Here is a 9,382-nt window from a genome sequence, read left to right on the forward strand (position 1 = left end):
CTTTCACCTGCGAAACATTAATCGCTTGCGTCCATTTTTGTCAAATCACTCTACTGCCATTTTAGTCAACAGTTTGGTCACCTCCCGCCTGGACTATTGCAATTCACTTCTCTTTGGTCTGCCTCAAAAGTTACTACATAAACTTCAACTTGTTCAAAATTCGGCTGCTTGTATAATTACTAAAACACCCTATTCTGATCACATTACACCCGTTATTCAGCAGCTTCATTGGCTGCCAATAAAGTTTAGGGTCAACTACAAAATTTTAGTCCTTACATATAAGGCCATTCATAATCTTGCCCCCACATATCTCTCACAGCTCCTACAAGTCACTAAACCCTCTCGTATGCTCAGATCCTCTTTTTCCATTAACTTAAATAATCCACCAGCACGTCTTGTTACGATGGGATATCGAGCATTTAGCAGATCGGCACCTTCCTTATGGAACTCATTACCTGCTTATCTTAGGAATATGACTACCCTTCACCAATTTCAGGCTAATCTTAAAACTTATCTGTTCAAAATTGCTTATTCATTGTAACTGTTATTGGTGTTTTATCTGATGTTTTATTTGGATTTTAAATTTTATAGTTATTGAATGTTTATTTTTTAACCTGATTGTACAGTGACCTTGAGTTTTTTGAAAGGCGCTTCAAATAAAATGTATTATTATTATTATTATTATTATTTTGGGTTGGAGTAGAGAAGGTGGCCATGGTTGCATGTATGCCTTTTGACACATCCTTACATGTTGATGTTGTTTTTTTCTGTTGCCGCCTCAATCAAGATAAGATGCGGGTTAGGGAAAACTAAGGAGAATTATAATCGAAGGACTGACGCAAAAAATCTCTCTCTATGTGGACAATATGCTTCTGTTTTTTAGAAACCCAAATGCATCTCTGCTGATCCAGATTCATTTATTAAAATATCTTTCACAAGATCTTTGGATTTAAAATTAATCTGAAAAAAGTGTGCTTTTTCCAGCACACTCTTTAGCACTGAGCTATATATTAGAATGCTATCTGCTGACAATTTCAGAGCAGTTTAAATATCTGAGAGTTACAGTTATGAGGAAGCCTCAAGATCTTTTTAAACACATTTTTTGACAGTATTATGGAAAGTACCAGACAAGATGTCAATCTTCACTTCTTTCTAGCAGGCAGAATGAATATATAATAAGCTACTGCGGCTCTCCCTTTGTCTGTTCAGGATTTTAAATCACCTGTAGCTCGCAAACCGTTTGACCTATTGACCTGAAATTTGGTACACACATATTATGTGACATGTACTATCTGCTTTCGGGGTGATGCTTGACCTCCAAGGTTATTCCTCTTTTTATATTTATTTTATTGTAGAATCAATTCTTGGCAGCAGCCAGCAGGGTGGCAGTGTGGCACCACAGGCGCCATTCTCATTCCCTACCACCTTTGCCATCACTTCCCCTACCTCTTCATATCTTAAATCATTCTTAAGGCTGATTGAAGACTTAAGTGCCATCTTAAGTGAAAAATTAAGGAAAACGTACTAAGTAATAGCAACACAAACACTGACTTAATCAGTTTTAACATGAAAAGATGAAAGCAGAGAAGAAGCGGGCCGGTAGGGTGGAGAAAAGAAGATCTGCTCAGCAATCAGCAAGCACATCAACCTCTGAGCAAACAAAAGCTAAACGTACAGAGAAAGAGTATGAAAACTAGGAATGCTCAAGTCAAGTGTATTCGCTGCATGTTATTGTGCAGTGCGCCATTACTGGTAGTTAAAATATAGCTTCTCCTTATCTTTATTGTATTTTTATTGTTGTTTCAGGGTATTCCTGTAATTATTAATTAATCCTTTCTATTAAAAAAAAAGCTTGATATCATTATCAGCTCAATAATACAAAAGGCAAAAAAAACTATGTACTGAGATATCATCACTACAAAAGGTGGAAAGCAGAAGGTGGCCTGGCACTGAATGATCTTTAGCGATGCTATTAGATTGTGAATATTTATAATTTTAGACAATGGAAAGAAGAAGACATTGATCAATACACACCAGCCTGGTTGGATCTGGAAAGAAAATCTTGTAATAAGTCCTGTCTGTACTGTATGTGCCATTCTGTGCTCAGGTTATTAATTTCTGCCAATATACCAGTAATCACGTTGTGCTTCACTCACTCAAAAGATGGTGTCAATGTAGAGATTTCTTTAAGAAATAAATCTGTTGTTTGCTGCTTGATTGCATGGTAACTTTGCATTCAGGCCCTCCCTCATTTACACAGTATGTAAGTTTTGGAAGATACTAGACATCAGTCCTCAGAGATCTTTATATTAATAATAAATGTTTGCACTTTTCAATTGGGTCTATTGTGAATACTGAATGAATTCCTTCATCACACTTTAGATTTCTTTCTTATCTATCAGTTATTATATAATCTTTGATCATCACAAGTCATCTTACTGTATTTTTTGAAATTCTTTCAGACAAGCTCAGACTATCTGGTGATAAACTGACAGGTATTAAGTACAATACATTGCTTGTGTGTCTGCTGAAGCCAATGTATCATTATAGCTTTTAGTCAGAGGGTATGTCAAACTTAATGACTGCTATGGATAAATTTGTCATCCGGGTATGTCAATTTATATGACTTGAAATCATGGCGCAAGACAAATTGTGGCAATTTTCCAGCACAATTTCAAAATTTCAAAGAATTGCAAGCTTACCCCCATTTGTCTGACCGGAAGCCATTATCTCAGCCCCCTTTTTTCAATTCTGTTATAGTCCGTAGAACACGAAACATCAGACAGACAAACACTCGTATTCCTAATTGCTTGTCACTGCGTTCTGTGCATTGCACTTCTCGCTGAGCACTCATCGGTTGTCAGTCCCACACTATATAATTAAAGCCAAAATCAAACTTTGTTGGTGCAAGTTGCAGACTAGTTGGACTGATTTGCTGCATATGTCACACTTACATAACAGATGGTAACGGGAACACTTTGTAACTGCCTCCCAACTCCCTACAAGTAAAAGTCGTGGAAAGTCATGTGACTAAAACCTCCACCATATCTCAATGGGAAAACGATATACGTATTATCTAAAACTTGTTAAAATCTAGTTTTCCTTGCATGGAACTGTGCAGAGCTTCTTTAGAATTTGGCAAGATTTCATTAATGTTATTCTACAACAAATCTGCAGTGCTTTAATTAACCCTTTAAACTCAGCCTTTTTGCTGCTTTTATTTAACTGGCCTTAACTTTATCATCCTTTATTCGATATTCATGTTCTGCCACTCAAAATAATAGGCAGACATGTCTCTTTCAGAATTGTTTCAGTTGTAGAATTAGTTATGTTGCATGCATGTGTTACAGTAACATTTTAACCAAAAAATGCACTTTGAATGTTAATCTTACTTCCATAGGTGCTGGAATAAGCTTCCAAAGTCTAGAAAATTGTCAGAGAATGTGTCAGGAACACCTCTTCATAAAAGAGAGGCCTAACAGGGGACCACGACAGTAGGCAATGGGGCTTCAGATTCAGTCCTGGTCTCTACAGCAAAAAAGCTAAACATTATGTCGCCGTGCTAATAGGATCATAAAATGTCATCAAAGTCAATTCATGTGAAAAGACAGACACACAAGCTGTCGGGCGAGTCCTCTATTGCTTAGCACCAATCTCATGCCTGAAGTCAGGATGCACTTGCATGAAGATATGAGCCTTTTATAAAATCGGCGTACAGAATCATTCAGTTGTTAACCACAGAAAGAAACTGATACAAACTGTTCAGCTGATAGCAAAAAACAAAAACATCTCTGAGACCTCATGAAGGGTCAACACAGCTAAGACTCTCAGCTACTGAAAGCATTGCAGCTGGCAGGAAGCTACTGATGGCCACGATGGCAGGAGAGCAGAGTCTTTACTGCACCCATACAGCAGCAGGCTCTTGCAGTGCCCTGTCTTACAACTGAACATACAAACTTAACCTGACCACCCAGGCAGTGGCACAGACAGATGAGTGACTTGGGCATCAGTCAGGCACATTTGTGACATATCCAGTGTAACATGCAGCAAGTAACGTGCAAAAGGTCACACAACAAGGGAAACCTTTCACGGTTGGCACCATGGAAAATTTAGCTGTTATTTATTAGCCAACATTTGCTCCCTAGCTTATGTGTATTTTCCTTATTTATGTCTACCTTGTTTTCTTTTGAATATGATACATGTGTTTATGTAATTTTTGTTAATATGTTTCTATGTATTTGTTATTGATATATTTTGTAAGTGGTACCTCTGGAGGCAGGGCCACCCTGACATCAGTGTTGCTGACTATTTCTGTTTTCAGGGAGAGTCTTATAATACATATGTCTGGAGACACTCCTGATGGAGTTTTGCTTAAAAGTGGTTGGGAACCAGTAGAAGGCTCCAGGAGTATCACATTTCTAAATCACTTCATGAAGGTGGCGCTCTAAGTACGTTTAGCAATGGTGGTCTTGTTAACCTGGTATGGCAGAGAGCTTTTGATTATGAGAAACTCTCAACAGCCAAAAAGTCTCCTAAAAGGATCTGTATTAAAAATATAAATGTGTGTCACATGTGTGAAGAGAACATTGCATGTGTTAAAAATAAACATAGCCTGTTGCAAAGGTAAAACCTTTCTGTAACATCAGGTTATAATATTGGCATTGAAAGACATCAATGCACTAATGGTAAAAGTGAATGATATGTTGTTGTTGGTAGAGTTCAGGATGCATTTGAAGTAAATGGTGTGTCATATCCCATGAAAAGAAGGTGAAAATGACTGATGTTAAGAGATTTAATAATGAAGAACCACAGGAAATGCAGACTTTTGCACCCCAAACACCCTTCCAATAAATTTGCTTAACAATACGGACACGACTCCAGCAGAATCACGGGTGAAGCTGCAAAGCATCCACCATCTGACTGCATGTCTAAGCGAATAACTAAAATAAGTTAACATTAATGTCTACCTGAAAATGCAAACATGCCAAGACAAAATAGCTGCAGAGTTTTAACAAATAGAATATATGAATAGACCACAATGCTTACCAAACCCTATTTGCTGTTATTATACTATGTAGTGAGTAATAGCAGACAGAGCAATTCTAAATTGTCTGGGGCCAGGTTCCCGCAGTGGACTACTACTTGTGTGTGTGTGTGTGTCTTCTCCTGTTGCGTTCATTATAATATATAAATTATTCATTAAGATCCAGTTACTTTGTGCTAAGGAGCTGCTGAATTGATAACAGCAATTTTACCTTTCTGTCTTCTCTCAGCGTCAGGACTTCTGTTCAGTTTCTTTTTCTCTCCTCCTGTCTTTTCATAGTTATTTTGCACAGTTGCCTGTTTAAAGTGTGTGAACAGGATGAAATTGGGTGGGCTTTGTAAAAATAAAGCATGTGGGAGGAACCTTTCAGTGGCAGATTTCATCACTATTCACTGTTTAGCAAGTTACCCCGAGACGTATGCTCTCATTTGAGAGTCACGTCTGACCTAGCAAGACTAAACGGTGCAGCAGGGCTACATAAAACGTCAATTGTGTTTGTATAATGTTTATTAAGTATTGTGTTTGTCTGACCTTTTTCATGTATAAAATATATATATCTGAAGAAGAGTTTCCTCGCTGCATCTGCAAGGAACTCCCCAAACACGGCACTTGACCCTTTAGAAAGTGGGGTTTCCTTATAGGACCACGCATTTGAAAAGAAGGATTTATCAAATCAAATGCTGCTGTTATTTCATCAAAGGGAACCACAGGTTAGCGCTGTTCATCCAGTTACACACGGCATTAAGGTGGTTAGGACTTTTCATCATCCATTCGAATTGTGATTTGCTGTCATTTCATCATTTGGGACTTGGCTGGGTTTCATCCATTTCTCAATCTCTGCAGTTTCCTTGGTTTCACAATGGACTTTGTGTGTATATAAATGTTTGTTTTTCATTTTGTAATTTATATATGTTTCCAAGTTAAGACAAGAGAGGTTGGAGCCATTTTGGATTTTTTTTGTATTACTGTATATATTTGCATCTGCACCAAGATTGGGGAATACGGGGATATGTGTGTTATATCTCATTGTCTTCCGTTATATTCATTTTACAAATACTGAACCTTTATCTTTGACTAATTTATTTGTTTCAGGTTTAATGGAGGATGGGAAAGGAAGGGTAAAGGAATTTTGAAGTAGCTGAGCCAGAGCGGATAACTTGCCACCATATGAGCATGAATATGGTTGTTACAATGGAGAGAGGAGTCAACAGCAGTTCACTGAGTGTGGTTAGGAGTTTACAATAATTCTATGAGCATTGTCTGTTTTCTTCTGCCCTTTTGGTTATGATTTAGGACTCGTTAGCTTACGATTGTCTTTTAGGCAACTCCATTTTTATTATTTGTTGCCTTCTGTCAATAAGAGTTTTCTTTTATAATGAACCTGATTTTGGATATCTTTACAAACTAGACTTTGTATTAGTTTCTTCCTTTCAAGTAATGCATATTTTAGGACATTCAGGTACATTTTGAACCTTTTGAAGCCAAAAACTCGTACAATATCATGTAAATTAAAGAATAACTGGATAGTCTGTGCAGTTTATAGCTCCACATAATGTTTAATCCCTCTCATAGTCTAAGTCTAAAGTGGTGCCCATCCAGAAATCAGTAATAATTGTTGCAAGCAATGTTTACGACGGACATTTCCTGATTGGGACATGGCGGGAATATGATCACATGGCACAAAATGTAAAACTAATAACATTTAATGTGCTGGCAAACCTAACTCATTGCTTTTTAAGGTATCCACTAAATTGAATTCTTGTTCTTTACCCCACAGCAACTGTTCAAGACTGAAAAATTGTTAGCCCCAGTAGCCGCTTTGCAGGGAGAATTGTGTTTGCAAATACTCCTGGCAGAAAAGGTGAGGCAATGCCTTCAATGTGAGCCCATTTATTGCTGTGCATTTTTTGGAAAAGCTTTGTCCCACGTTCATGGGTGACAATTCATTATAAATGGGAGAGCAGGCAAGGGCAAAAATTACAAGCTACAACATATATTAACAATAACGTTAAAAATAATAATAACCCGTCAAACTGATGTGACATAGGAGACGCAGAGATGGAAAATACAAATAAATATTCAACACAGGAACTAGACTGGAGCTCTAGTCTTTAATTTCACTGCTAAAGGTTGTGTGGTGCCCGGATGGGGGCAGTACCCATACAATGTGGATCTGTAGTCTTTAATTTAAAGAAATTGTATTTAAGGGTGGCTCGTCCTACCTTACGTAAGCTGCTAACATTCTGAACTAACAAACTATTCTGCTGTTGATTTTGAGCCTTGTTTAAATTCTAGTAGTCTGTTAACTGCTGTTTCCAGATATGCTGGTACGTCGGATATTTTGCAGTATTCCTTCGCAAGTGCAAAAAGGCAGTAAGAGTAGGGATGGTTCATGCAGTGTTGTGGCCAACAATGATAGATAGCTTTATTTAGTTTATCTCTTTGACAAAAAAAAATTAATTCAATTTTGTGTGCGCTCCCCTTCCCAGGGCCTCTGGTGGTATTGAAATGGTACTAAATATTGATATTTTTCAAAGAACTTGTTGAAATTTGAAATTTCAGTATCAAGACAACCCTAATGCTGCCAGCTTAAATACATGGAATGTGATGGTGCAATGTGTCACATGACTTCTGTGTCATGTGAATGGGATCAGGCTGAACAACCATTAACAAAATGACTGCAACCATATGAAAACAGTTACAAAATATTGGCACCATAAATAAACAACAGAAAAGGCACATACAGAACTTTCAAAAATAAAAAAATAACACTAAAGATGTCAAAAACATGGATTCATCAAAATTTATCCTGAATTAAAATCAACCTTAGAGTTGCTACCAGATACTCATACAGCACGTCATAAAATGTCAGTGTCAGGTGTAATGAATGAGATTTGTGCATAGAAGCGTCATTTGTAAATTTTATACTCCTGATTAAAAACTGTTTTGCTGAATAATAATAATAATAATAATAATAATAATTCCATCTCAGAACACTTAATATGAAGAAATTTTTACTACATATAAAGAAGAAAAATATTTTCTTACTCTCTGCCACAACTAACATAATATTGATATTAGACTACACAGTCACATTTTTCTTCCACAAAAACATGACTCGCACACACAACGACTCTACACTGTCACTCATATAATAAAAGCCATTTAATTAACACACTCTAAACCTGTCAAAGCAGAAATGAGAACAAAAAAAAATGAAACAAAAAACATCAAAGAAGCAAACTGTACAATTTTATGTTCATGTAAATTAGATATATTACTGACCACTTTACTATAATTCACAAAAGCAGAATTTTAAAATGTTACTTCATAACATTCAAAACATTACTCTTTTAAGTGCATTAGTCACACGCATTACCTAAATAATTTCATTCATAGATTCCATATTACAATTACTGATAAAATGTGTTTCTGTGTTCTGCTCAATACTTGGCCTCTGAGTGGCTTTTGCCTCGGGCAAAAAGATTATGGGACAACCACTGGCCACAGTGGCATTGTGTTAAAAAAATAAATGAACAAATAGATGTTTTGTTAATATTTACATGATTTAACTCTCCTTTATATTATTTTGGTGAGATTATCAAATATAGTCGTAATACTCTGCCACAAATCACATCAAAATCATACTTTCTTAAGTCATACGGTGGACTTCTGTATGTGAAAGCTGAAAGACAAAGAGCAGCCAGTCGAAATACTGTACAATGTCAGTGAAAGGAAAGAAGGAAAGCAGGTGTTCTTGACCATGCAAACACATGAAAGCCTTATCTGATCAAAGTGTCTTGTTTGTTTTCCCACATTAGAACAAAAAAATTGGTGACTCAGTCAAGAAGCATGTCAGGCTGTCAAAATGGGAGAGCTTACATCCTTAGAAAGTTTAAATTTGTGCTGAGAGACTTTGTGAGGGAGTAGTTTAATGCATTACCTTCTGTGATTCTTTGTCATGTAAAATGCTGTGTTGCCCTCAGTCAGTTAGAAGGCATTCTGACTTTCTCCCAGGCTCCTATGACTTCTATCTCCAGAAATTTCTGGAATACCAGCTTTCAGGGTATCTTGAAGGTGTAGCAGTAGAGGCTTTTATTGACCTCCTGAACCCTCAGGTACCACGCCAAACACCAGGTAAAAGTCCAAGACTTATTTATTTTATAATAATTACGTGCATAAAGCACCCTCCACTCCACACTACACATACAATAAATCAATACTATTCTCTATAATCACAATACCAATCCTCCTAACCCAGACACTTCGCCACCCTTCCTCCCAGCTCAGCTCAGCGTCTGGGCTTTCCCAGAGTCCTTTCATACCCCCTGACCTGGA

Source organism: Erpetoichthys calabaricus, chromosome 5 (assembly GCF_900747795.2).
Source record: "Erpetoichthys calabaricus chromosome 5, fErpCal1.3, whole genome shotgun sequence".
Taxonomy (NCBI): domain Eukaryota; kingdom Metazoa; phylum Chordata; class Cladistia; order Polypteriformes; family Polypteridae; genus Erpetoichthys; species Erpetoichthys calabaricus.